At 39.7% G+C, this 26951-nt stretch overlaps 1 pseudogene; it reads left to right on the top strand.

The window, feature by feature from the left end:
- The first annotated feature begins 332 nt into the window (after positions 1-332).
- LOC102969802 lies at positions 333-23179 on the top strand (annotated as a pseudogene).
- The last annotated feature ends 3772 nt before the right edge of the window (positions 23180-26951 follow it).

The raw sequence follows: 26951 nt of genomic DNA, 5'->3' as shown, positions 1-26951 counted from the left end.
AGTAAATCCCAATTCTGCATAGTGGGTCAGAAACTCAACCTAAACAAGAGCCAAAGTTGCAGTTCAAATCCAAAGACTGTCCACTGCAGATTCCCAAACTGGTTCCCTGAACTGTGGAGTCAGGGCTATTGTGGTGGAAAAGGCCAAGAGGAAACCACTAGAACTGCTTCTACCCAGAAAAGTAGTAAACCAGAACAGTACTGTATTCCTGGAGGGATTGCAGCGATTAGTGCCATCATCAAGGACTTGAAAGATGCAGGGGTGGTGATTCCCATCACTTCTCCATTCAACCAGGCTATCTGGCCTGTGAAGAAGACAGAAGGAATTAGAGAATGACAGTGGATTATCATAAATGTAACCAAGTGGCACCTCAAATTGCAATTGCTTTAACAGATGTGGTTTCATTGCTTGAAAAAATTAACACATCCCCTGGTACTTGCTATGTAGCTGTTAATCTGGTAAGTGTTTTTTTCCCCATCACTTTTCATAAGAATATGTCTGGAATACAAGAAATTCCTTAGGGTGTTTCTTGTTATTATCATTCCCTGTGTTTAAAGTCAGTGGAAAACTACAATAGCCTAATCCGGGCAGGACTACTAATGAAATAGACCCTTCAGGAACAAAGATTTGGATCACCTCACCAGGTAAAGAACCATGACCAGTTGAGAAGCTTGCTGAGGACAAAAGGCATACAGAATGAATATTGGAAGGAGGTATTTATTAATACCAGATGTGACCACTTACCTACTTACATAAATGAGGACTGTAATTATCATGAATATTCTTCCACATTTTGTTATGTTTGTGTGTGAATATGTATTTAGTAATGAATAGATCTATCTATCTATCTCTTTGTTGTTGTTTTTTTCTCTTAACCCCTTGTAATGTAACTTAAAATGTATTGACTCCATCATGGTATTTAAGTATTGTTAACTTTCTATCATAGTGTTTAATTTACAGAATACCAAAGAGAAGAGTAAACATCACCCGAAGACTTTTTGTCTTCTGGGGAAAGGGTTAGTTCATTTTCAATTGTACATAGGAGAGCTGTATAATGTTAAGTTGAAGTATGACCTTATTATTGTCTTTATTTATAGAGTAAGTATGGCTTAAGGAAATGCATATGGGAGCCAGGTTGGCAAAGGATGAATTTGCGATGGTTCATTTTTATATGTCAACTTGGCTGGGCCACAGCACCCAGATACTTAGTCAAATATATTCTGGATGTTTCTGTGAGGATGTCTTTTTTTTTTTTTTAAACCCACATCCAAATTGATCAATCTGAGCAAAATACAGGTAGTAACAAAGAAAAGTAATTTTCGTATTTTATAATTTTACAATATTGTTTATCATAGAAAAAGCTTTAATATCTTTTAATAAAATACAAAAGCAAATTGTTAGTGTTGCCAGAGATTGCTTGCCTGCCCTTAAAAAAAATTAACAATACCTGTTTGCAAACAAAAGCATTGCTAGAATGTAGTCAAACCTTTTGTTCTCTTTTCAGGACCCAGCCCACTGATCTCTTTTCTGTTCAGTGACTAACACATAGTAGGCGCTGAATAAATATTTGTTGACCGATGGTGTGTTCTTTAATCCCTATCATTTATTTCTTGACCCTAAATTGGATCTTCATTCACAGGGGAAAATCCACCACCCTCCACCCCCATTCCTAGGGTAGCCCAGTGTCCTTTCATTGCCTTTGATCCAGGACATTGGCCCAGACACACTTGCCTGAGGGGAATGACTGAGGGTTTCCGAGGGTAAAGGAAACATTTAGAGGATAATTGTCCTCTTAATCCCTTTCACCTATTTCAGCCATCCCTGTGGCAACCATTAGTTTGTTCTCTGTATCTGAGACTGTTGCTATTATGTTCTGTTTTTTCTAAGCCACTAAATTTGTGATAATTCCGCACAAAAACAATAGGAAACTAATACAAGCAATAACCCTGGGATAGTTAGAGTCCCAACTGTTACCCTGTCTAAGCCTAAGGGATAAGGGGAAAGAGTAGTTAGTGGAACCTCAAGGAAGGAAGCCATGTAGAAAAACATGGACTTAGGTCTATAGATCGAGCAAACTCAAGTCAACCTTGTCAAAATGGAGCCAAGAGACTAAATGCCTGGCCATTGCCCCACCCTTCCCCCACTTCCCTCCAATCTCCTTCTGAGCTTTCCCAATTGCTGGATCCAAAGGGAGCTATAGGGACAGTGGTTTTGGACAATGTACCGTAGGTCAGGAACAAACAGCAGTGTTTAGATGGACAGAGTATGGAAACAGAAAGATAATCTGACAATATCATGAACCATGGAGACATGAGACATGAGAAGTAAGGTGCCACATGTGCTGAATCAGAAGAAGATGCACATCTCTTCATTGTGAGTCTGGCGTTTATGCCCTGTTGCAGTGGATTCTCAACTTTGCTGTGCATCAGAATAATGAGAGGAACTTAAAAAAAAATCTCCGGATGTCCAGGCCCCACTCACAAACAACTCAATGTTTCCCAGGGAGCAGCTCCAGAAGCTGTATGCTTACTATTATATTGTCTTCCCAGTGGTCATTTTTCCGGCAAAGCAACTTCATCTTTTCACCTTATGTCTTTAGACTCAATATCTTACTTCACCACCAAAATGTTCTTCATCCTGAATCAAATAGACAAATCATTTGTCTTAATTCACATGAACATTTCATCACCTGAACTATGCATTAAAATGGACTGTTGTGCAAAGATTTTCAAGTGAAATCTCTTCTGGTTTCACAATAAATTGAATGGGCCATGACCTTAACCCAAGCGTGCTTGGCATTATGTTTATCCTGCGTATCATTCAGTTTCTCTTAGGGCTTTCTCAAAAGTAAGATGGCTCATATTTGTCCCTCAAGAATGCAGAATCATCTTAACTAAAAATGTGATGCCTCCACGTTAGTTAAATTGTCAAAACAGTGGTGTTTCTTTGTCTATGGCTTCAACTAGATTTAGATTTAACTCATGTTTTCTTGTATGCTCATGAGCTTATACATTTTTTTAATGTTGCATAAAATGAGCCATTTATTCTGTAACTATATAATTTTTGTCCTAACTGGAGGAATTTTAAGAGTGAGAAAGGAACTAGTAATAATATTCAGGCACAAACCAAGCATTAATCAGGCCTGCCCAAGGGCGCACTGGGATGTGCGTTCACTCTTGGTGGTCATCACCCAGAGCTAAGGATGCAGGAGGTCAAGGGCAAGGGGTCTGGTGTGCATTCATCACGCACATGTTGAGGTCCGGTTTCATATTTAACATGGTTAGGTCTTTGGTTACAGCATCCTCTCTGGCTGCTGCATGAAATTAGATGGGGAGCCTAGTGACAGTGACCTAGGGAAGAGATAATAGTGGTTTGCATTAGGATGATGGTCATGCAGATAGAGAGAAGAGACTAGAAGGACTTTGAAAGTAGAATCTATAGGAATCTGAATCGATTGTATGTAGGCATAAGGACATGTAAAGAAGGGTAGCAACTGAGTGGGAGTAGGGCTATTACACAGGACATTTTGGAGGTATAGCGGGTTATCCACAGCTGGCTTCCCCAAGGGTGACAGCAAGTCTGTGGTCCATTGTGCTCCTGTGAACAGATGATTTTCTGGGGACAAAACTCATTCATGGTAGATATGAATATTTATGAAGATAACGTATCTGGCCCTGCTTTTCTGCCTGAGTCCTGAACTCCAGAACATTAACTACACAAACCTGGCCTCACCCCACCCTCCAGACCAGGCTGCTTATGCCCTGTGTGTTTGTTTGTGCTATGCCTTCTGCAGAAATACCCCTCCTCCTTCATCTTTCCCTCACTCCTACCCCACAATCACTTAAAAATCCTCACTATTCCATGTCTAGTACCCCAGCATAGGCATCATCTGGGAGCGATGCAGAGTCTCAGGGCCACTCAAGAGCTGATAAATCAAAATCTACATTGTGATAATATATGCAAGTGATTCATATATCCCTTAAAATTTGGAAAGTTTTATAGATAAATCCTGTTCATCCTTAAGTATTCAGTTCAGGGGCTACCTCTTCCAGACAGGCTTTTCTGACACTCCCTTCCCCACCTTCAGTCTGCTGCAAGAACTGTTAGAAACCCATACATGGTGCCAGCTATGGCTGTGTGCACCATATGCAGGACCGTATCTAGTTCATGAGTCTTTTCCATTAGCTGTGCACCTTGAGGGTCTAAACTTATTCATCATAGTATAACCAACTAGTAGTGTCATATCAACACATGCTGTGAATGCATCATCCCTGGGAATCCTCATCTTGCACTATTGTTGGACCACCTGATGGGTGAGACCACCTTGTCCTGAGGGCCTTCAGGTATTGTAGAAGCCAAACTGAAGTCCAAGACAGATATGCTTTACACCATATTTTGTCCTGAAAAAAAAAAAAAAAAAAAAAGATTTTTTTTTACAGGACAAAATATGGTGTAAAGCATATCCAGGGTAGTTAGAAAACGTCTAAGAGTTGTATTGCCCCCTGCAAAATCTGTCCTCACTATTCCAGATTCATGATGACGACCCCAGTGTCAGCCCCCAGTGCTCTCTTGCAGACAGCTTTCTGTCCCCTCAGCAAAATACCCCTCTCCAAATTCCATTTTTTGCTCAACCAAAGAGATATATGCAGAATATACATCACATCATGTCCCCCCTCCCCCTGATTCCCCATTTTCCCCACTACAAGGACTAAATCTCTCCCCGGTGTTATACACTGAACCAAACACAGTAGCTGTGCAATTGGCCCTATGCAACCTCCACCGTTCTCCTCTATGCTGTGACCTTTGCTCCATGTCCCTGGCTCCAGAAACCAAGGTCTCAGGGCCTTTCTGCTACCACCCTTTCTTTCTCCCTGGAATATTGTGCTCGCTGACATTCTTGGGCTGTCTTCCTCTCATCTGTTAGATCACACCTTAAATGTGACCTCTGATGTTATTCTATAACCCCCATTATCTCTTCACCTTATTGTAATTGTCTGCATAGTACTTAGCACTATCTATTTGTTTATTTGTTCATTATTATCTCACTTACTCCTTACTAGATTATACGCTCTGTGGGTCCACAGGTCTCATTGGGTTGTTTTTCTATCACTGAATTCCAAGCATCTAGAATAGTGCTGAAAACACTGTGGAAGCCTGTTAGGAATTTATTAAATAGATGTTAATGTATGCAATAACACACACACACACACACACAGTTTCAATCAAATAGAGCCAAATGTGCTAGTCATTGTCCAAATTCATCAAATTTATTCTGTACCCATGACTTTTTGCCCTGTTCTGTCAAAGGGGCATGTGAGCCAGGGACCTGCCCCCTTCCCGGGAACCCTAATAACCCATGGGATCCCTGGACCCTTCGGGACTTCTGTGGGCTATTGGTGGAGCAGCAGAAGCAAAAGGGCCACTTGAGAAAAGCCAGAAGCTGGACTCGAACTTAGTCCAAACTTACATGTTATAAATCATTTTGATCTTTCAATCGACAGAGCTGCCTCCAACTTTCTTAACCTCTTTTCTGATAGAAGAGAATCTCCTTTTGATAGGAGGGAGTGATTCTTTCCAATTCTTTGTTCATGTCTTCTGCCAATTTCTTATAAAAGTTGCATATTTGATGTTTCTACACACATTGAGAAATTTCTTCTCTATTTCTAAGCAGTGTATTTCCTCCTCAACCAATTTTCTGTCAAGTCACATTACATGTTCTTGATGCAGGCAGTATTTGAAGCTTCGGCTTAAGCTTCTGGATCTCACTTTCCAACTGGGAAATTTTCAGACTGCATATACTTGCTTGGTTTGAATTTTTTATTTTTCCTGTAAGCTCTTCATTCATTTGGTTTTCTTCACACAATTGCCTGGATATTTCTTGTTGTTTTTTTTTTTTTTTTCTCTTTCAGGACTTTTAAAGGACATATTTAAGATAACATCATCAATGAGACTCTTTAGATCCACTTCTAACAGACTAGATGGTGGCCATTTTGTGCTTCCCTCTGTTTCTCTACTTCCACGTTTCTGCCATCCGTGTGATTTCTCCCAATATCAGGAAACATCTGGCCTTCAGTATGGTTTCAGCCAGAGATTTTAATTGTCTCGCTTTATCATTCATGACCCGGTTCACTCGTGCATTTGAGTGTTCTGGCATTTCTCCATGTTCCTTCTTTTCCCACACTTTTTCTTCCCTCCCTCTTCCTCTTCCCTCTTGGGCACCTCTGGACTGTGATAAAGATGAGCATTTTTATTCAAATATTTCTTCATTTTCTTCTGAAGCTTTTCTCCATTATTCTGTAATGCTTTTACAATGTCATTAACCATAGTTATTTGGGAAAGTTTACAGGGCTTGCTTTTCTGTCCTTTGTCAAGAAAGTCTATTATGTCATCAGGTGAAACCTTGTTCAGAATTTGAACTTGCAAACACAAAACTTGCAATATTGAAGGGCTTGCTTCCAGCCCAGGTGACTGGAGGGCTTTGGTGACTTCTGTCATTAGTTTATTCTTTTCACTGCCTTTTCCACACACTTCAACTTAAGGAGAACACCCTTTGGCTGGCTCTTTTTTTTTCTAAAGGAGACCTGGGACTTGTCTCAAGCATTCACATGTTATCGGCAGAGCACTTCAAAGCTCCTCCAAGATTGGCTGAAAAAACATCTCAGTGGCAGGCAGTGGATCCTTCATGGCTCTGAAGGGCTCTGCAGTTCTCCTTCCAATGTCCAGTGTCCTATAGGCCACAAGTGACCGCATGGAACCCTGTGAAGTATTCAGTCTCTAATGTATAGAAGTGCCCAGCAACCAGGGCAATCCAGTAAGTAGTTGGGCTGGGGGAAGGGGAGGCCAACCAGGTTCTAGAGAGCAGTGCTTCCTAACTTTGTTCAGCTCACTGCATAAATTGAAAGTTATATTACCTATACAATAAACCAGAGGAAGTGGAAAGGGCTGAATGCAGCCTAGAGCTCGGCCATTCTAGGCCCCACCTGGCCTTACAGCAAACCTAGAAGTCCAAAGCAATCCCATGCCATTACCCCTCCTCTGCACACAAGTCTGTCAGGGCATAGCGGTGGGGCCACACTCATGAGTGAGGCCTATTCTCTTGATTTCAAGTTTCCTTTGATTTTGCCTATAAAGTTCCCAAGTATCTCCCTCCTCTGAAGTTTCCTTCCTCCTTTGTGTTTAGTCAAGGTGGTCAGACAGGGGCAGAAGATGAAGGGTATACCCACAGCAATTAATCAGAATCCTGCATTTAAATCATAAGGACTCAGGATAAGTCAATTAGAAATGGCAGGGCCTTAAAATTTCATGAATTTTCTATGGAGTCAGCATGTCCCTGTTTGATCCAAGTGTTCCTAGAAGGGAGCGACTCTGCTTCTGGGCTCTTTCTTTCACAAAGCCCTGCTATTTTTAGCACATCCTCCCAAGGTTGTCTTGAAGACAGTCTCCAATCCACCAATTCATCTTCAGAAGTATACCTCTACAATCAATTGTATTTTTTTATTCTTCATAATATGTTCCTGAAATAATGATGTGCTTTCAATAGTCCCCTTTTCTTGACTCTAGATTTATGTCTCCAAATCTGAGAAATAGTTGTTTCTGCTCTTGGATGCTTAATATCAACTATGGAAGTGTTATATTGTAAGTTACCAGGCAAACAACAGCAAAAAATACCACTTTGTTTTAATTAGGTTTTAATAAAGACTTAACATATTATTTTGTTTTCACTTTCGATGAAAGTAATCAATAGTGCATTAAATTTCTTACAATGACCATGACGTTTCAGAAATAGTGACAAGTAGTCATTATGGTTTTCATTCAGTAACAACACAAAAATGCTCTTACCACACACTTTATAGGTACAATCTCATTAGTGTTTGTCAATCCTTCCGATTTTTTTATTCACCAATAGGGTTAGGAAACAATAGATCGTCTACATTTGTCATTCATAAATGTGGACTTTCCATCACCAATAAGAGAAATGAGACATTATAATTTGAAAATGCCTAAAGTATTTGCCAATAGATATAAAATATAGAGGGAAAGCAGATGTTCAATGAGTAGTCTTTCACTGGGGTAAAGACTACCCTGGGACAGCCATAAGTGATAAAAAATAACAAGGACTCAAAAGGAATAAAACACTATCAAAACATATGAGAAGGAAAGGAGAACGGAAGGAAGGAAGGAAGGGAGGGAGGAAGGGAGGAAGGAAAGAAAAGGTAGAGGATCAATTTTGATCTGCAGTGTCCCCAGAACACTTGACAAAGAATAACATGAGTAGTGTGGGAATATAAAAATTATTGGATATAAGACTTCTGAAGTCAGAAAAATGTAACCTAAATTCATCAAATCCTTGTCTTTATTTTTTTCTTTTAATTTTTTTATTACAAAATTTATTGTCAAATTGGTTTCTATACAACACCCAGTGTTCATCCCAACAGGTGCCCTCCTCAATGCCCATCACCCACTTTCCCTTCCCTCCCACCCCCATCAACCCTCAGTTTATTATCAGTTTTTAAGAGTCTCTTATGGTTTGGCTCCCTCCCTCTCTAACTTTTTTTTCCTTCCCCTCCCCCATGGTCTTCTGTTAAGTTTCTCAGGATCCACATAAGAGTGAAAACATATGGTATCTGTCTTTCTCTGTATGACTTCTTTCACTTAGTATAACACTCTCCAGTTCCATCCACGTTGCTACAAAAGGCCCTATTTCATTCTTTCTCATTGCCAAGTAGTATTCCATTGTGTATATAAACCACAATTTCTTTATCCATTCATCAGTTGATGGACATTTAGGCTCTTTCCATAATTTGGCTCTTGTTGAAAGTGCTGCTATAAACATTGGTGTACAAGTGCCCCTATACATCAGCACTCCTGTATCCCTTGGGTAAATTCCTAGCAGTGCTATTGCTGGGTCATAGGGTAGATCTATTCTTAATTTTTTGAGGAACCTCCACACTGTTTTCCAGAATGGCTGCACCAATTTGTATTCCCACCAACAGTGCAAGAGGGTTCCCATTTCTCCACATCCTCTCCAGCATCTATAGTCTCCTGATTTGTTCATTTTAGCCATTCTGACTGGTGTGAGATCCTCGTTTTTAATAAAGTGGTAATTTTATTACAGTTTGACTTTGTGGCTTTCATGATATTTGATCACATGAATATCCAAAAACTATTTAACTTTTGATTTATCCACTCTAATATTCAATTACTATTTAACCCGGTCAACTATAAATTTCCTTTAAAAGACCGTGACAAAAATATGATGATCAAGCAAAGCTAAATTCACCACTTGTGTGACAGAGAGATTTCTGTCTTCAGATTGCCAATTGTGTTTCAAAAGGGGAAATTTAAGATAGGATATTTGTAAGGTTTGGGGACATGTTTTTGTGTCACTTAGGTAAACTTTTTTAAGGTAGAGAACCAGGATTTGGATTTGGGAAAGTTCACAAGATAATAGTTCAAGACTTGGTGGACATGGTCAGTTAAATGCCCTGTGTGAATTTTGATGAGCAAACTACTACCCTAAAAAAAGCATTATTTTCCCAGATGAGCAAACTGCTTGCTTGACTAATTTGGTTAGCAAACATTTTCTCAAGTAATGACATTATTTACTGGCTTTCAGCCTGGTGTTCCAACATAAGAACTCAATGTAGCAAATCATTGCTAGATTGACAGGCAGTCTTAGCCCTCCACCTTCATCCAAGTTAGATGTTTGAGTAGCCTCAGTCCAAACTACTTCTCTCAAGCCTCAGCTGTCCTTTCATCTAGGACAATTCATCCAATTTTCAGAGATTTTCAATTTCCCAAGTTATCTTTTCCATGGTGTACTAGATGCCTCCTTTTGGCAAACACCAAAGAAAAAGCAAGTGCGGTTCTCTAGAACAGTGATCCATACATCTCTTATCAACAACGGTTTAGGATTTTTTAAATGGTTCACACTTTGTTTCTTTATGATATTTCCATTACTAAAAGTCTACAACAGTCATTCATAGAGGGGGAAAGGCTTCTAGTACACCTTTGTACATACAGACGTGTGTGCCTGTGTGCATGTATTTCTAGTTTATATGGAAAGGTTGCATTTTTCAAACTTACATACTGGAAAAATATATATACAGCCCCATAATGTGAAATTTTATAATTTACTATTTGATTTTCCTGAACAATTTGTGTTATCCAAAAAAAAAAAAATGATTTTGGCTACCTTACAAGAAAGTCCATGTGCTTTTTCGATTCCAACAGAGGTGAGATAAATCATATATACTTATCTGGCGTCTGATGTGGTGCTTCAGAAAAAAAAAATGCTAAATATATCTTTCCTTTCAATTCACGTAATTTTCCTTTTGGATGCATGCCATTAAAAAAAGGTAAGTAAAACAGAGTATACTCGATGAAGGCAGAATATGGTGCAAGCTACCAATGTGGAAGGCATTGAGTGAAATCTAATTTCAAAATGTAAAATCGGAGTAAGAGCCAAGAAAAGATCATTTTCATTTCTTCATATGCCCAGCAAGTTCATGATTGTGACTTTACTGAATATTTGATGCATCAACCTCACTATTTACCGTAGAATATTTTGAAAGCAGCTACAATATCTAAAGTTGCAAAGCATCACATAAATATATGTCAAGAAGCCCTGGACACCATGATGAGCATAAAACAAAAATTTACCATGGAGATTCTTCACTCTGACTAACCCTGTTTGAAATGTTGAACAAGAGACTGGTTCCGGAAGATGGCGGCGTAGGAGGACGCGGGGCTCACAGCGCGTCCTGCCGATCACTTAGATTCCACCTACACCTGCCTAAAGAACCCAGAAAACCGTCAGAGGATTAGCAGAAGGGAGTCTCCGGAGTCAAGCGCAGACCAGAGGCCCACGGAAGAGGGTAGGAAGGGCGGCGAGGCGGTGCGCGCTCCACGGACTGGCGGGAGGGAGCCGGGGCGGAGGGGCGGCTCGCCGGCCAAGCAGAGCCCCCGAGTCGGGCTGGCAAAAGCGGAGGGGCCGGACAGACTGTGTTCCGACAGCAAGCGCGACTTAGCGTCTGGGAGGTCATAAGTTAACAGCTCTGCACGGAAAGCGGGAAGGCTGGAGGACAAAGGGAGGGAGAGCTGCTGAGCCCCCCGGACGGCAGAGCTCAGCTTGGTGGGGAACAAAGGCGCCAGCGCCATCTCCCCCGCCCATCCCCCAGCCAAAATCCCAAAGGGAACCAGTTCCTGCCAGGGAACTTGCTCGCTCCGCGCAAACACCCAACTCTGTGCTTCTGCGGAGCCAAACCTCCGGCAGCGGATCTGACTCCCTCCCACTGCCACAGGGCCCCTCCTGAAGTGGATCACCTAAGGAGAAGCGAGCTAAGCCTGCCCCTCCACCCCCCGTGCACCTTGCCTACCCACCCCAGCTAATACGCCAGATCCCCAGCACCACAAGCCTGGCAGTGTGCAAGTAGCCCAGACGGGACACGCCACCCCACAGTGAATCCCGCCCCTAGGAGAGGGGAAGAGAAGGCACACACCAGTCTGACTGTGGCCCCAGCAGTGGGCTGGGGGCAGACATCGGGTCGGACTGCGGCCCCGCCCACTAACTCAGTTATACACCACAGCACAGGGGAAGTGCACTGCAGGTCCTCACCACGCCAGGGACTCTCCAAAATGACCAAACGGAAGAATTCCCCTCAGAAGAATCTCCAGGAAATAACAACAGCTAATGAACTGATCAAAAAGGATTTAAATAATATAACAGAAAGTGAATTTAGAATAATAGTCATAAAATTAATCGCTGGGCTTGAAAACAGTATACAGGACAGCAGAGAATCTCTTGCCACAAAGATCGAGGGACTAAGGAACAGTCATGAGGAGTTGAAAAACGCTTTAAACGAATTGCAAAACAAGATGGAATCCACGATGGCTCGGCTTGAAGAGGCAGAGGAGAGAATAGGTGAACTAGAAGATAAAGTTATGGAGAAAGAGGAAGCTGAAAGAAAGAGAGATAAAAAAATCCAGGAGTATGAGGGGAAAATTAGAGAACTAAGTGATACACTAAAAAAAAATAATATACGCATAATTGGTATCCCAGAGGAGGAAGAGAGAGGGAAGGGTGCTGAAGGGGTACTTGAACAAATTATAGCTGAGAACTTCCCTGAACTGGGGAAGGAAAAAGGCATTGAAATCCAAGAGGCACAGAGAACTCCCTTCAGACGTAACTTGAATCGATCTTCTGCACGACATATCATAGTGAAACTGGCAAAATACAAGGATAAAGAGAAAATTCTGAAAGCAGCAAGGGATAAACGTGCCCTCACATATAAAGGGAGACCTATAAGACTCGTGACTGATCTCTCCTTTGAAACTTGGCAGGCCAGAAAGGCTTGGCACGATATCTACAGTGTGCTAAACAGAAAAAATATGCAGCCGAGAATCCTTTATCCAGCAAGTCTGTCATTTAGAATAGAAGGAGAGATAAAGGTCTTCCCAAACAAACAAAAACTGAAGGAATTTGTCACCACGAAACCAGCCCTACAAGAGATCCTAAGGGGGATCCTGTGAGACAAAGTACCAGAGACATCACTACAAGCATAAAACATACAGACATCACAATGACTCTAAACCCATATCTTTCTATAATAACACTGAATGTAAATGGATTAAATGCGCCAACTAAAAGACATAGGGTATCAGAATGGATAAAAAAACAAGACCCATCTATTTGCTGTCTACAAGAGACTCATTTTAGACCTGAGGACACCTTTAGATTGAGAGTGAGGGGATGGAGAACTATTTATCATGCTCCTGGAAGCCAAAAGAAAGCTGGAGTAGCCATACTTATATCAGACAAACTAGACTTTAAATTAAAGGCTGTAACAAGAGATGAAGAAGGGCATTATATAATAATCACAGGGTCTATCCACCAGGAAGAGCTAACTATTATAAATGTCTATGCGCCAAATACCCGAGCCCCCAGATATATAAAACAATTACTCATAAACATAAGCAACCTTATTGATAAGAATGTGGTCATTGCAGGGGACTTTAACACCCCACTTACAGAAATGGATAGATCATCTAGACACCCAGTCAATAAAGAAACAAGGGCCCTGAATGATACATTGGATCAGATGGACTTGACAGATATATTTAGAACTCTGCATCCCAAAGCAACAGAATATACTTTCTTCTCGAGTGCACATGGAACATTCTCCAAGATAGATCATATACTGGGTCACAAAACAGCCCTTCATAAGTTTACAAGAATTGAAATTATACCATGCATACTTTCAGACCACAATGCTATGAAGCTTGAAATCAACCACAGGAAAAAGTCTGGAAAACCTCCAAAAGCATGGAGGTTAAAGAACACCCTACTAACGAATGAGTGGGTCAACCAGGCAATTAGAGAAGAAATTAAAACATATATGGAAACAAACGAAAATGAAAATACAACAATCCAAACGCTTTGGGATGCAGCGAAGGCAGTCCTGAGAGGAAAATACATTGCAATCCAGGCCTATCTCAAGAAACAAGAAAAATCCCAAATACAAAATCTAACAGCACACCTAAAGGAAATAGAAGCAGAACAGCAAAGGCAGCCTAAACCCAGCAGAAGAAGAGAAATAATAAAGATCAGAGCAGAAATAAACAATATAGAATCTAAAAAAACTGTAGAGCAGATCAACGAAACCAAGAGTTGGTTTTTTGAAAAAATAAACAAAATTGACAAACCTCTAGCCAGGCTTCTCACAAAGAAAAGGGAGATGACCCAAATAGATAAAATCATGAATGAAAATGGAATGATTACAACCAATCCCTCAGAGATACAAACAATTATCAGGGAATACTATGAAAAATTATATGCCAGCAAATTGGACAACCTGGAAGAAATGGACAAATTTCTAAACACCCACACTCTTCCAAAACTCAATCAGGAGGAAATAGAAAGCTTGAACAGACCCATAACCAGCGAAGAAATTGAATCGGTTATCAAAAATCTCCCAACAAATAAGAGTCCAGGACCAGATGGCTTCCCAGGGGAGTTCTACCAGACATTTAAAGCAGAGATAATACCTATCCTTCTCAAGCTATTCCAAGAAATAGAAAGGGAAGGAAAACTTCCAGACTCATTCTATGAAGCCAGTATTACTTTGATTCCTAAACCAGACAGAGACCCAGTAAAAAAAGAGAACTACAGGCCAATATCCCTGATGAATATGGATGCAAAAATTCTTAATAAGATACTAGCAAATCGAATTCAACAGCATATAAAAAGAATTATTCACCATGATCAAGTGGGATTCATTCCTGGGATGCAGGGCTGGTTCAACATTCGCAAATCGATCAACGTGATACATCACATTAACAAAAAAAAAGAGAAGAACCATATGATCCTGTCAATCGATGCAGAAAAGGCCTTTGACAAAATCCAGCACCCTTTCTTAATAAAAACCCTTGAGAAAGTCGGGATAGAAGGAACATACTTAAAGATCATAAAGGCCATTTATGAAAAGCCCACAGCTAACATCATCCTCAACGGGGAAAAACTGAGAGCTTTTTCCCTGAGATCAGGAACACGACAGGGATGCCCACTGTCACCGCTGCTGTTTAATATAGTGCTGGAAGTTCTAGCATCAGCAATCAGACAACAAAAGGAAATCAAAGGCATCAAAATTGGCAAAGATGAAGTCAAGCTTTCGCTTTTTGCAGATGACATGATATTATACATGGAAAATCCGATAGACTCCACCAAAAGTCTGCTAGAACTGATACATGAATTCAGCAAAGTTGCAGGATACAAAATCAACGTGCAGAAATCAGTTGCATTCTTATACACTAACAATGAAGCAACAGAAAGACAAATGAAGAAACTGATCCCATTCACAATTGCACCAAGAAGCATAAAATACCTAGGAATAAATCTAACCAAAGATGTAAAAGATCTGTATGCTGAAAACTATAGAAAGCTTATGCAGGTAATTGAAGAAGATATAAAGAAATGGAAAGACATTCCCTGCTCATGGATTGGAAGAATAAATATTGTCAAAATGTCAATACTACCCAAAGCTATCTACACATTCAATGCAATCCCAATCAAAATTGCACCAGCATTCTTCTCGAAACTAGAACAAGCAATCCTAAAATTCATATGGAACCACAAAAGGCCCCGAATAGCCAAAGTAATTTTGAAGAAGAAGACCAAAGCAGGAGGCATCACAATCCCAGACTTTAGCCTCTACTACAAAGCTGTCATCATCAAGACAGCATGGTATTGGCATAAAAACAGACACATAGACCAATGGAATAGAATAGAAACCCCAGAACTAGACCCACAAACGTATGGCCAACTCATCTTTGACAAAGCAGGAAAGAACATCCAATGGAAAAAAGACAGTCTCTTTAACAAATGGTGCTGGGAGAACTGGACAGCAACATGCAGAAGGTTGAAACTAGACCACTTTCTCACACCATTCACAAAAATAAACTCAAAATGGATAAAGGACCTGAATGTGAGACAGGAAACCATCAAAACCTTAGAGGAGAAAGCAGGAAAAGACCTCTCTGACCTCAGCCGTAGCAATCTCTTACTCGGCACATCCCCAAAGGCAAGGGAATTAAAAGCAAAAGTGAATTACTGGGACCTTATGAAGATAAAAAGCTTCTGCACAGCAAAGGAAACAACCAACAAAACTAAAAGGCAACCAACGGAATGGGAAAAGATATTTGCAAATGACACATCGGACAAAGGGCTAGTATCCAAAATCTATAAAGAGCTCATCAAACTCCACACCCGAAAAACAAATAACCCAGTGAAGAAATGGGCAGAAAACATGAATAGACACTTGTCTAAAGAAGACATCCGGATGGCCAACAGGCACATGAAAAGATGTTCAACGTCGCTCCTTATCAGGGAAATACAAATCAAAACCACACTCAGATACCACCTCACGCCAGTCAGAGTGGCCAAAATGAAGAAATCAGGAGACTATAGATGCTGGAGAGGATGTGGAGAAACAGGAACCCTCTTGCACTGTTGGTGGGAATGCAAATTGGTGCAGCCGCTCTGGAAAGCAGTGTGGAGGTTCCTCAGAAAATTAAAAATAGACCTACCCTATGACCCAGCAATAGCACTGCTAGGAATTTATCCAAGGGATACAGGAGTACTGATGCATAGGGGCACCTGTACCCCAATGTTTATAGCGGCACTCTCAACAATAGCCAAATTATGGAAAGAGCCTAAATGTCCATCAACTGATGAATGGATAAAGAAATTGTGGTTTATATACACAATGGAATACTACGTGGCAATGAGAAAAAATGAAATATGGCCTTTTGTAGCAACATGGATGGAACTGGAGAGTGTGATGCTAAGTGAAATAAGCCATACAGAGAAAGACAGATACCATATGGTTTCACTCTTATGTGGATCCTGAGAAACATAACAGAAACCCATGGGGGAGGGGAAGGAAAAAAAAAAAAGAGGTTAGAGTGGGAGAGAGCCAAAGCATAAGAGACTGTTAAAAACTGAGAACAAACTGAGGGTTGATGGGGGGTGGGAGGGAGGGCAGGGTGGGTGATGGGTATTGAGGAGGGCACCTTTTGGGATGAGCACTGGGTGTTGTATGGAAACCAATTTGACAGTAAATTTCATATATTAAAAAATAAAAAAAATAATAAAAAAAAAAAAAGAAATGTTGAACAAGGCATCTAGTGTTTAATTACAGATCTATAAGACTTGCTTGTAACACGTAGGCACATTAATATTCTTATAGATTCAAAAAGATACTTTGCACAGAAAAGCTTTGTGAAATCTTTCTTTTTTTTTCCCAATTTTTTAAAAAGTTTATTTGTTTTGAGAGAGAGAGAGAGAGAGAAAGAGAGAGAGAGTCCCAAGCAGGCCTCGCACTGACAGCACAGAGCCCAACGCATGCCTTGAACCCAAGAACTGTGAGATCATGACCTGAGCCGAAACCAAGAGTCGGAGGCTTAAACAACTGAGCCACCCAGATGCCCATTTGAAGTCTTCTCAGATTATATTCACATTCACATAATAAGTCCTTTACTTTAGATTATTTTAACATTTATCAATTTGGGCCAAAACCTCTATAATATACTTACTGATGAATTGTCTTAAGGTTATTTTTCCTATATTTCTCACACGTATGTTGTGTTTCTCTACTTAGCTTCAAACTTCCTCCAGAGCTGGAAGAATGTCTTTTGTGGCCTGTTTTTCCTCTACACTGAGTATTATATGCCCATTTTATGAGTCACTCCTAAAGGGCCAACTTTTCCCTTAAAAATCCTGAGAAAGTGAGTTCATAGATTGGCATTTTACACTTTTCAAGAAGCATCCTAAAACACCTCACAGCCTTGTTATAGAGCACCTCTCAGGGTTCCTGCCACAGAAACATTATCATAAATCAACGCTGCAGATGTCATGGACACATAGGTGTCTACCACAATTTTATGCAGCCTGGAAAATGGAGAAAAATAAGGAAAGAGTAATAAGTTCTCGTGACTCTAAGGTCTGAAATGTAAAGGGTTCTGCTTTATTCTAAGATTATGTTCATTAAGGGCTGATCTTAAGTGTCACTCACCAGTATAGTTTAGCAGCTGATGTCTGTTCTGACTGGTCAAGTAGTACGAGCACCATACCAGTAGCTTAGTATTTTGAATGTAACCCAGAGAATGAATTACGCTTTTATCCATTAAACCATTTTATCCATTCTTTCTTTTATGAAACAATGGCAATATTGGAGTTCATTTTCTCTTGTTTTTTTTTTCTTGAATATGGACTTAGTCGAAAAACATCGACTTCCCTTTCTTAGTCCTCTTTCTCTGTAGCATAAAAATAATTTTATAAACCAATGAAGTCTGAAAGCCTGGGAGCCATACGAAACTACTTATTTCACCTCTCTAACACTCCTTCTTCACAAAAGTAATGTGTTTATGGCCTCACTTACAAACTTTTAGCACACAGCTCAGTTTTCATGCCTGCGTATTGTGTCCAAGAAGCTGGATGGAAACAAAAGCTTTCAAACTCAATTTCTTTGCAAAATCCTAGATGTCTGGAATTTGGCATAGGCATCATGCACTAGAACATGATGAAAATAAGCCCAGCTCCTACAAATAAAACTCATCTATAACTTTACACTTTATGCAGCTTCCATGCACCGTACTGCAAATGTGATATAAAAAATTCTAGGTAGTGAAGTTTTGTTGAAGTATATGTTGATTTCTGCCTTCAGATATTTATAAGCATAGCTGTGCTGGTATTATTAAGATAAATATATTTATTATCAGGGAATACAAATTTTAGAATCAAAACATCTTAAAGTCATCTAGCCTAATCAGGTTAAGTTCAACCATTATGCCTATATTTGCTTCCCTGGCCACCTTATTCCTGCACACATAATACTAAAATGTCCACCACCTCATATGGCTTCCCGTTACTGCTAAGGAAGCACCCAGTGTCCTAAAACACTGACTGAAATGGACCTGAATCTTCATCTATCAGCAACATCTTGATCTCCAGTTAGTCTTTACAGATACACAGACTGTATAGTTCTTTCCCACAAACATAAGAGCATTTGAAGTATCTGGAATATTAGCAGATGTCTGTAAAGGTTAAAGTCTTTTAGAAAATCTTACACCAAGAATTGCAAGCCCTTGCCCTAAAGTTTGTTTCTTTCCTAAACCCCAAGCTGGGGAACATGCTTTCTTGGAGTGGTTTAAACCTTCCATTTTCCTTGCAAAATTCCCAACCACAGACTTGCTTGTTCTCAGGTCATATATTTCTGAGAAGTGAGACAATCACCTGCCTTGCCTCGTACATCATATTCTTGTTTGTTGATTCCTTTTAACTCATGACAAAACACAACTGCCTGTAACACGTAAATCTTCTGCTAACTGCCAAAAGATAGGGGAATCTCACTTGCAGGATACTTCAAACACTTTAGTTTTTTTTTGTTTTGCCTCATTTCTGTTTCTGTTATTGTCTTAGCAGCTTTAATGAGATTTAATTGACATATAACCTTGTATAAGTTTAAAATGTACAGTGTGTTGATTTGATGCATTTATATAAACCGTTTAGTTTTTATTTCATTTTGTTGTCCTTCTCTTATTGCTCTCCATTTTTCTCTTACTATCCATACTAAGATAGCTCATTTTTGGATACCATGATATCTGGAAGGGAAAGTTACATCATCCTAACTGGAGCATTTCTATCTAAAGGCATGTCTTTAACAGAAGGCCTCCTTCTTTGCTAAACTTATCCTCATTTCTTTACCCTGAATAGGTGGTCTTATTAGGGAAAAGTTGTAGGTCATGGACACATTTTCACTGACTTGTTTGTCCTTTGCCCCATTTTTAGAAATGTTCTTCAATTTTAAATGCAAGATTCGCAGTGTATGTGTGATAGTTAATTTTATATGTCAACTTAGCCAGGTTATGAAGCCCAGTTGTTGCAAAATACCAGTCTCCATATTGTTGTGAAGGTAATTTTTAGATATGATTAACATTTGAATCAGTAAACTTTGGGTAAAGAATATTACCCTCTGCAATGCAGTGGGCCTTGTCCAGTCAGTTGATGGCCTTAAGAGCAAAGACTGAGATTTTGAGAAGAAAAAATTGTCCTCCAAATTAAATTGCCTTTCTGTTATTTGACTCTGTAATTAATATTGACTTTGTAATTCTGTTATTTGACTATGTAAAACAATTGACTTTCTAGCCAGGCAGGATATGGATGGATGGATGGATGGATGGATAGATAGATGATAAATAGTTGGCTCTGTTTCTCTTGAGAACATAGACAAATACAGTGTATGAATACATATATTTTTATGTGTATGTGTAGATAGATAGATGGATGATAGATGATAGATAGATAGATAGATAGATAGATAGATAGATAGACAGAGCCTGCTATACAGGTAAGCAATTCAGGCTTAAGCATACTACTTTTTAAGTTAGTTAAACTAATTACTATATAACCATAGTTCAGCATTTAAAAATACAAGAAAACATATACCAAAAAAGCACACAATCCCCTCCCCTTTCCAAACTTCTCAGCCTTTCATTTCCCCTTCCTAGGTTAACTATTATGACCAGTTGCCTATGGATCCTTTCAAAGGTAGCCTTTGTATAATCACATATATGTTTTTCCCCCACATAGTAATACATTATACAAACTGTTCTGCACCTTTCTTCTTCTTGTTAATATTTCATGAAGATGCTTCCATGTAAGTACATATAGAAGGATCTCATTTTTTCATAATTTATCACCATAATTTTAACTATGGGAATTCATTTAGGATATTTCTAATTCATTGCTATGTAAAACAATAGTGAAACCACATTATTCTAAAAACTCTCTTTATGTGTATGAAAGTTATAGTTTACCTGTACAATATAATACTAGATGTGGAATGTCCTTGTTTTAAATTTGTGAAGGAATGCTATGTTGATAGTTATATGACAAACTTTTTTATGTGATTAATATATCCTGGTACCATTCTGATATTTAAATAACATTTATTACTATTTGGTGTTTGCCGTCCTATATCAGTATAGGATATTTTTTTTATCTCGGTCAAGCAATTAATTTGGAAATCGGTGATTCCTGATAGTGTCATAATTCCCAATTTGTTATTAAGGGAGTAAGCCATTGAAAAACCTTTAAAACAGGGGCGTATGGGTGGCTAAGTCAGTTAAGTGTCTGACTCTTGGTTTCAGCTCAGGATAAGATCTCAGTTTGTGAACTTGAGCCCCATACCAGGCTCTTTACTGACAGTGCAGATCCTGCTTGGATTCTCTATCTGTCTCTCCCTCTGCCCCTCCCCAACTCGTTCTCTCTCTCTCTCTCTCTCTCTCTCTCTCTCTACCTCTCTCTACCTCTCTCTCTCTCTCTCAAAGTAGATAAATAAACTTAAAAAAATCATTTTTTTTAAAAAAAGAAAAGTCTTTAAAACAATAAGTGCACTATCCCAATTTGGGCTATTAATGTCACCATAAGAGGTTAGCGGTAGTAGGATTGTAGCAATCGTGGCACTTAGGTAAAGCTCAGGGGCATGATTAGAGATATACATAGGGAGAGCTCATAGCTACATCAAGGAAGGGTGGGTGAAAATGTTAGCCTTTGTGAAAATATTTTGAGTTGTTAAATCAAATTTCATATGAGATCTCAAGCAATTGCAAGAAAAAACAGAGCTGCAGTCTCTAAGAACAGATGCCTTCGGTGTCTTGATTTCCATAAAATTCTGAGAGGAGGAGATGGAAAGGTGTTTGATTTTGGTTTTGTTTTACTTCCAGCCATTGTCCCTTGTCTCTTCTCGTGCCTTCTCTTAGTAACCAGAGCTTCTGCCAATCCTTCTGCTTGTAAGGAGTTTCTTTTTATTTTGTCAATTTGAAGAGAGAGAGATCACTGTACTTCTTATACTGATGATGACTACACTTCATGGCAGTTTCACTTTATATTCACTCATCCAAGATGAAACTCTGGTAGTAGTTTCAGACCCTTTAGCCGGCATCAGACCTGCAGGGTGATGTAGGGGCAGGGGAGCCATGTCCTCTTGTGAATTTCTTCCTCAGGCTTTCCCTTCAATCCACCAACGGCCCAGTTCATTTTATTTCCCAAATAGCTTTCAACTATGTCCACCCCCTTTCATTTCCACTCCTTTCTGTGTACCACCTTGGGGTTGTCTTCTCTCTTTCTCCTTGCTGATGAATCTCCCTAAGTCCATACTGTCCTTCTACTGAAAGCTCTCTGGTGACATCCTTGTACCTTGAGAATAAAGATTAAACTAAAAGGTTTGCCAGGAAGAAGGGGGCTTGAGCCCATCCCAATCCCCAGCACCACCACCCTGGTTGCTCTGGTGAATGCTGTGACACTGAGGCAAGATGGTCATATAGCTCTTTTTTAGGACAATTCATTACCTACCAGGAGTGTCTCCAACTATGGGCATCTCCCCCTGCCCCCTGGGGTTGGCTGTTTAAGTCACAAAAAGCTGCACCCAACCTCATTTGGCGTCTTTCCTCTCAAGTGTCCATGATGTAGGGCCCTGAGGAAGTGAAGGCTTTGAGGTCAGGCCTGTCCCAGTCCTGCTCTGCTAAGGATAAGCAGAATTTGATTTCTGACTGCACAATTCATGCTGGGGTTGCAGACATTCATTTCATCTACACTAGAGAAGGCAGGCAGAGTGGCGAGGCTTTTGTTGGACTTGAATCAGAAACTGATGTAAATGTGGCCCTTAAAAAAGACAGAAAAAGCATGGGCACCGGTACATTGAGGTGTTTAAGTCACACAGAACTGAGGTGGATTAGGTCTTGAAGCCACTGATGGCTTTGTGTGGCCCGAGGACTCCCATTTGGATGACGAAGGGAGAAATTGTTCTGTTCTTATGGTTGGAATTGTGGACCCCAAGGGCAAGATTATAGGGGAGGTCTTTGTGTAGTTTCCCTCACAGGAGTTAGCTGAGAAGGGCCTAGAGAAGCACAAGGAGAGAATAGGGCACAGGTATATTGAAGTGTTCAAGAGCAATCAGGAGGAAGCTAGGTCGTACTCGGGTCCCCCTCTGAAGTTCATGTCTCAAGAGTGGCGGGGGCTTTATGACCACCCTGGCATAGCCAACAGGCATATTGGCATCAGCAAGCAAGCGGACCTATGGAGGATGAGGTCTGGTGCTCATAGTGCAAGGTATGGGGGCTCTGAGGACTACCGGGTCCTCAGCGATGGCTTCAGCTTCACCACTGATCTGTTGGGGAGAGACCTCAATTACTGTCTCTCAGGCAGGTGTGACCACAGATCGGAGGTGGCGATTTCACTGCCCAGAGTACCACTGTACACTGAGTCCGCATGAGAGGGTGGCCATACGATGCCACAGAGAATGACATTTATGACTTCTTCTCTCCACTTAACCCTGTGAGAGTCCATATTGACAGTGGCTCTGATTGACGAGTAAGGGGCGGAGCCCACATGGAGTTTGCCACTCACGAAGAAGTTGTGGCAGCCATGTCCAAAGACGGGACCAACACGCAACGTGGTTATGTAGAACCTTTCCAGAATTCTGCGACTGGGGCCAGCAACCAGATGATGCAAGGCATGGGAGTGTCCACCCAGTCGACTCCCAGAGGCCTCGAGAGTCAGTCTGTGAGTGGCTGTTACAGGGCTGACCGTAGAGGCCAGAGCGGCATGGGTGGATATGACTAGTTTCCTAGGAGCATTTGAGTTATTGCGATCAAATTTTCACAGGCAGCCAACAAGCAGTGAAAAGCAACAATTACTCTAGAGGAAGCTGTGGGACCCATTTTGCACCATGAGTTTCGTGTAATCTGCATTAAAAAATCAACTCTTCAGTGTTTTCTCATGCAGACTTTCTTATCACATTATCATGTGATAATGAGTAAAAGCTAAACTACTTTCAGCTTTTCTCAATTAACATTTTCGTAGTGCACTTCAGAGTGATGTTCTCTAAGTTAAAGTAGTTTTAAGTACATTACATGGATCTTTTATATCACATGACATGAACACACTGAGAGGAATACTTTTCTGGAAAACTCAAGGTGCCAGATCCCTAATTTAAAGAGGAGTTTTTTTTTCATGTTTGTTCATTATAGTTCATTTTTATTTAAAATCTTTTCAGTTTAAATTTCAGTTTTTTAAAATAAGTTAGTGTTTTTTAAAATTATTTATTTATTTTGAGAGAGAGAGAGAGGCAGAGAGAGGGAGGGAGAGAGAATCTGACAGTGCAGAGCCCGATGTGGGACCCAAACCCATGAAACATGAAATCATGACCTGAGCCAAAGTTGGAAGCCTAACCGACTGAGCCACCCAGGTGCCCCCAAGAATAGGTTGATTTTGAAAATGGAGACACATTGCTAATACTGTAGGACTTAGTGAGGCCTTGACTTAAAACTTTTTTTGTAGTTTGATTTCCTTTTGGGTGTATTTTGCTAAGTGAAACTTGTTAAATTTTTTAATTAATTTTTTTTCTTAAAATAAATATTTTCTTCACACACACAAAAAGACTAAACTAAGTAATAAAGCCTAAACTAAACTCTTAAGTATGATCTTCAAAACTGAATAATTTGGCCACTGACAAACTCTTCAGCCTCATATGGAACTCCCCCCCTCTCTGTCAATTCCCAAATCTCAAGGCTTCTTTTACCCTGTCTTGCTACTTTGAACACAAGTATATAATAAGGTAGTCAGTAAAAATGGTTGAGTAAAGACTTCCAAAATTATTTCTCATCTATAAAAGAAATGACAAAACTCACAAAGATTTTCAGAATTTACTTTTTCAAAACTCTGGAAATTAAGAAGATACTTGTAGTAATCCAAGATACATGTGAGTGTTTATTCAAGAAAAGTAACTGAATCTTAGAACGGCAAGCATTATAGTAATTTAATTTGCCCTAGTTGAGTCCCTAGGTCTCCAGTTCTGAGATAGGGTTGAAAATCAAAGCACAGAAACATGATCAAAATCTACAGCCTCATTAGCCACTGGAGACTGGATGGGAATGGGATTGGAGCTCCTTCAATATCTCATTTCCCAAGAATGATTATTTAACCTGTCCAGTCATTCCCTAGAAGAACCCCTTTGCAAGGCTATCTTTAACTAACCTGACTCTGAGCTCCCTGCATGAAAAGTTTTTGCCCCAGTGCATTTGTTTTTGAATTGTAAATCTTTTCTCTTCTATCTCACTTAAGGTACATAAAGAAATGAGTATAAATCTGTGTTGGTGGGCACGTGGTGATTTATATGACAACAGCAGTACAAAGGATAGGAGAGGAAAATGAGTTATATAAGAGTAAAATTTTTGTGTATAATTGAAATTAAGTTAGTATTAAACCTAACTAGATTGTTAAAAATTAAGCTGTTAACTTGACTCGCCAGCGCAAACACTAGGAAAATAACTCAAAAAAGAAATATATAAAAAACACAACTAAACGGTAAACAACCCAGATAAAAATGGGCAAATCATTTCAATAGATTTCCCTAAAAAAAAAATACAGAAATGGCAAATAGGAAGCCTGGGTGGCTCAGTCGGTTAAGTGACTGACTTTGGCTCAGGTCATGATCTCTCAGCTTGTGGGTTTGAACCCCACAACAGGCTCTGTGCTGACAGTTCAGAGCCTGGGGCCTGCTCTGGATTCTCAATCTCTCTCTCTCTCTCTCTCTCTCTGCCCTTCCCCCCACTCATGACATGAACACACTGAGAGACATGACATGAGAGACTCATGTCTCTCAAAAATGAATAACATTTTAAAAATATTTTTTAAAAATAATTAAAATTCACTGTCACCTGTAATAGATACTATTTAAAATCATTTCATTTGATCAAATAGAATTCAGATACATAATCGCAGGCTTCTGAAATGGATGCTCTTTTCAAGGAGAAAACAATAGACTACAGAGTCTGAGTTTTTAGTGAACAATGTTAATAGATGTACATATTACAAATGCAAACAAGTCAAAATTATATCTTTTAGACTTGAAATATGAAAATTTCTATAAATAAAAAGATATTGTTGAAACAATTGAAAAACAAGTACAAATGTCTTGTTTAATAATTTTTAGTGAGCATTTGCTGAATGAAGGCCCATGCTATTGGTATTTTAGAAAAGGCAAATGTAATAAGTACATTGACATTATTTTGTAAGCTGGAATCTTATCCATTCATATAGCTTAGAAGATTTTGGTAAAATCTGGAAAACGATGCAGCAAGGAGATACTTTTGAAAATTAATTGGGCATAGAATCATCAAAGAAAGTCAAAAATGAGAATCTGCTTACCACCTAGTTATGAAATGGGTGAAACTATCTGAACCAAAGTGAAAAGGAAAAAATGATATCAAGAAAAGAACCTAAGCATCTCTTTTTTTACACCATTACTGTCTCCTTTCCTCTTTATGCAGACTCTAGGAATATTCTGCATGTGCAAACCAGGCTTCAGGAAAAGCAAAAGAAGCTAAGACAGATGAAAGTAGTCTAGGTACAAGAAATTTAACTGTTCCAGGGTACCAGGGCTCAGTTTGTTGAGCATCAGACTTTGGTTCAGGTCATGACCTTTCTTGAGGTCAGCCCTGCATTGGGCTTGCTGCTATCAGCCCAGAGCCCACTTGGGATCCTCTGTCCCCCTCTCTGCCCCTCCCCTGCTCATACTCTCTCTCTGTAAAATAAATAAACCATTGAGAAAGAAAGAAAGAAAGAAAGAAAGAAAGAAAGAAAGAAAGAAAGAAAGAAAGAAAGAAAGAAGGAAGAAAGAAAGAAAAGAAAGAAAGGAAAGAAAGAAAGAAAGAAAAAAAGAAAGGGAAAAAAGGAAGAAAGAAAGAAAGAAAAGAAAGAAAGAGAAAGAGAAAGAAAGAAAGAAAGAAAGAAAGAAAGAAAGAAAGAAAAGAAAGAAAGAAAGAAAGAAAGAAAGAAAGAAAGAAAGAAAGAAAGAAAGAAAAAGTATCTGTTCCTGCAAGAAAGAAGGTTTGTACCACGGCTTCCAAGGGTTCCTATGACAAGTTTCTGAACATTGGAAGGTACTGACTGGGACATATCCCACATCCATCAGCAAAGGACACTCAAAAAACAAATCATTCTTCTTCACTGATGAACTTCTGGGCAATCTGAAGACAAGTGCTTATCCCCATCCCCAAATTTGTGAAGGTTAGTGTAAACTTTCCCCAAAGGAATCAATGAAAACAGATTCTGGTTCTGTGTATTAAGTGGGCTAAGGAACTGGGTTGTCAGACATCTAAGGTCACATGTTTTTCTGACATTTTTTGAAAGGAATTTAAACAGTAAAGTGCAAAGAACAATAGAGCCACAACATCACTAAGGTGAAAAGGCATTTGACATCACTGAAAAATTGGCTTTTCCAGTTTCATGTAGCACGCATTCACTTTTGTTATGATATAAAAATTTCTGCTTTTTGGTCGGCTTTTTATAACTTTGTCAAGACTGTAAAGACAGAAGTAGACTGCCTGGTTCT

The sequence above is a fragment of the Panthera tigris genome, chromosome C2 (genome assembly GCF_018350195.1).
Source record: "Panthera tigris isolate Pti1 chromosome C2, P.tigris_Pti1_mat1.1, whole genome shotgun sequence".
Classification (NCBI taxonomy): Eukaryota; Metazoa; Chordata; class Mammalia; order Carnivora; family Felidae; genus Panthera; species Panthera tigris.
The sequence above is the reverse complement of the archived record's forward strand: the minus strand, read 5'-3'. Positions and strand labels throughout refer to the sequence as shown.